Here is a 3,349-nt window from a genome sequence, read left to right as displayed (position 1 = left end):
TGATAAATGACAGGTTGTATAACACAGGACAACAGGATTTATGATAAAGCTATTTGACTTGAAAGCCCAGGAGAATTGAACTATGGAAGAGTCGGGGTTTGTGGCATACCCAGTATTTCCTTTTCTTTGACTCTGGCTGAAAAAGGCACCCCATACTAAATCTGACAAGCTCAGGGGAGGTCTGCATGGCAGGCCCTACAAATTCAGAGACTAAAATCAAGCACATAGGACTGAACATAAAAATTCCTAACTAAACGTGGGTTGTGACTGGTAGTCACATCCTAGGCCTGTAGCTCCCTTGGCAAAGGTCCATCTTCACCTTAAGTGAGCCTGTCTATTGTCTTTTTGCATCTAAGATAACATGCCCTTGGAATGTCAGAGTAATCCCTTTTTCTGGACCCCTCAGGGCACAACCCACCACACCAGAGCAGGAGACCACAGAATCCCTCATTGTTTTCTTGTTCCCTGAATACCATATCTAAATGCTATAAATGTTAATTATTAACTATTCTGTACCCACCAATGTAAAAGAAGTATGTGCCTCTTCAGTTTACTCTTCATCCAATCTGAGATTTTCTCACTTTGCTTTCTCCCGCCACCTTAATCTACCACCAAAGGACTTCGTGTAACCCTCCTTACGTCTCCTCCTTTTATTCTAATATATAAAATAAGCTACAAAACTGCTGGTCTCTGGAGCATTTTCTTAATCCGCTGAGATTTTGCTTCCTGGAAATGTCTTCAGTTTGGCTCAAATAAACTCATTAAAGTTCTCTACAGGTTTGGCCGTTTCTTAGGTCTACAACACATTCTTGAAGCCCACACCCAAGGCCAATGACAGAATCATGAAAAGGAAAATGTTCCAGAGATTAGTTTCCTTAAGACTCACTTCATGTCCCCTGTTCCTCAGACTGTAGATGAAGGGGTTCATCGTGGGAGTGACCACTGTGCACGTGACTGAGACCACTGCCCTCCTCCTGGGTGAAAGAGTGGTTGCAGAACTATGCATAGAACGAGGAAACAACAGACAGGTGAGACTCACAGGTGGAAAAAGCTTTATACTTTCCATCAGCTGATGGGGTTCTCAGGATGGAGGAGACAATTTGAGTGGAAGAGAACATTATCCCCAAGAGGGGACCAACACCCAAAAGGCTAGTCACTAAATACACCAGGATGGTGTTGGTGAGGGTGTCAGAACAGGCGGGTTTGAGAAGATGAGCTAGTTCACAGAAGAAGTGGGGGATGTCCGGGTCCCCACAGAAGGACAGCCGCAGGGCCATCAGAGTGTGCAGCACGGCGTTTATATTAGTTAAAAAGCAAGGAGAGAAGAGCCACCAGGCCACGAGGCGGGGCTCATGATGACCACATAACGCAGAGTGACAGACAGCCATGGAACAGTCATAATGTTACCGGAGAGCGAGTCCTTCTCAGCACAATGTCCGGGTTCTTGGCGTCTCGAGCAAAGAATTGAACGAGACGCACAAATAAAGTGGTGAAAGAGGAGTTTATTAGAAGACATAGTGCACTTCAAAGAAACAGAAGCGGACCCGAGCAGTAGAGAATGGCTCAAGGGCCTGGACTAATGAGGCCTTGGTGGTTTTCATCTTTTTCTCTCAAATGGGCTGTTCCTTTCCAGACGTGGGAACCACTTGATTGACACCTGTGATTGACAAGAGGCTACTACCTCATCTTTTTTAAACTGTACAGGTTTGAGAGGCCAGTTTGATCTAGTTGGTATCTTGTACCCATTTTTTTCTTTTTTCTTTTTTACAATACAAAGGGGAAGTTTTGGGCAGAGAGGGGAGGTCTTCTGGCAGTAATGCAGAGACCTGATGCCTATCTCTAACTGCCTGCCTTGTTTTGCCCTAGAAAGATGTGATCCCCATAAAATCTCTATGGGAAGTTGAGGACAGAAGGTCTGTTCTTCTGTATCTGCTTCCTGCTGGACAGAGGCTTAGAGCTGTCCCTGCCTATTAGGGGATTCAAGGAACTCTCGCCCTATCTCATCTTAGATGAGAGGCAGGGGTCTCGAGATCCACCTGGAAGACCATGCTGGCTTCTTTGGTTGGGACTGGCAATCTTGCTGGGGTATCCTCTGTATCCCCAAGGCCCCTGAATGAGGAAAAATAGGTTTTAATTAATAAATCTATTAGCTCGATAGAGTTTGTGGCCATTCAACCAGTCATTTAGTTGGCCTCAGTTGTCCAGAAGCTGGGCCCAGAATGGGTTGGAAATAACATTAGGCTTCCATGATTACAATCAACAAGTACACTGGCCTGGGGGAATGTTAAAACCTATTTGGTTTCTGGGATGGCTAAGAGTTAGGTCCGGAATGGCTTGGGGGGTGTTGGGAAGTCACAGACTTTTAAGTAGTTATCTGAAGCAGGAATGAGAGATAGTCTCAGAAACTGATTAGAAGAGTAATCAAAGCCGGGGGCTAAGGAGCTAAGAAACTAGGGAAAAGGAGACTTAAAGTTTCTACACTGAGGGAGGCTTGCAACTTTTGTAGTGAGGGAGCTCTCCCGTATCAATCAGCCGTCACAGTCAGCAGTAAACTGTCCATACATATAAACACCATGAAAAAATATATCTGAGTGAGGCAGCCTGTGTAGGTGACGGCTTTGTTCTCTGTCTGGATGTTTACCAGCATCTTGGGGACTATAGTGGAGGTGAGAGACATATCAACCAAGGACAGGTGGGCGAGGAAGTACATGGGCGTGTGCAGGTGGGAGTCTGAGCTCGCGGTGACCAGGTACATGGACAGGAAGAGCCCAAAAAGGAGCATGTTCTTAATCCGTTGTTGAGATTTTGCTTCCCAGCAACTGTCATCAGTTTGGCTCAAATAAACGCATTAAAATTCTTTACAGGTTTGGGTGTTTCTTACATCGACAGAGCCCAGGAGGAAAATCATTGAACAATCTTGAGGTTTTATTTTTTCTCGTCTGTGTAATGAGAATAAGAGTATAGTGACTACATTCAAGGAATGCACATGAGAGAAAAAAAGAAACTACACAGCAGAGTGTGCACACATTATTTATATTATTTATATTACTATTAACAGGTCTTGAGAAGATCCTGACAGGATTCCTCGCCTAGAAGGGTGAGTGTTTGACGGGTAAGGGGAAAGGACAGGAAGATAAAGGAGGAGAAGGAGGAGGAAGACGAGGCAGGAGAGAGAGAATGTCTATGCAACCACACCTGTGAGTTGCGAGGAAAGAGGAACCTTGTGAAACTTCCACAAGAACCCTTGGTCACATCGAGAGGCAAGTTGAGGGGAGACTGACCTCCTTCCCTTGAATCCCAGTGTCTCCTCTGATGGATTGAATTTAAAACCAGCTCAGTGGGGACAGAG

At 45.2% G+C, this 3,349-nt stretch overlaps 1 pseudogene; it reads right to left on the bottom strand.

The window, feature by feature from the left end:
- Positions 1–840: 840 nt before the first annotated feature.
- Positions 841–2,782, bottom strand: LOC109436687 (olfactory receptor 7G3; annotated as a pseudogene).
- Positions 2,783–3,349: the final 567 nt, after the last annotated feature.

Source organism: Rhinolophus sinicus, linkage group LG07 (genome assembly GCF_036562045.2).
Source record: "Rhinolophus sinicus isolate RSC01 linkage group LG07, ASM3656204v1, whole genome shotgun sequence".
Classification (NCBI taxonomy): Eukaryota; Metazoa; Chordata; class Mammalia; order Chiroptera; family Rhinolophidae; genus Rhinolophus; species Rhinolophus sinicus.
Note: the sequence above shows the minus strand (reverse complement) of the source record. Positions and strands in the feature narration are given on the sequence as shown.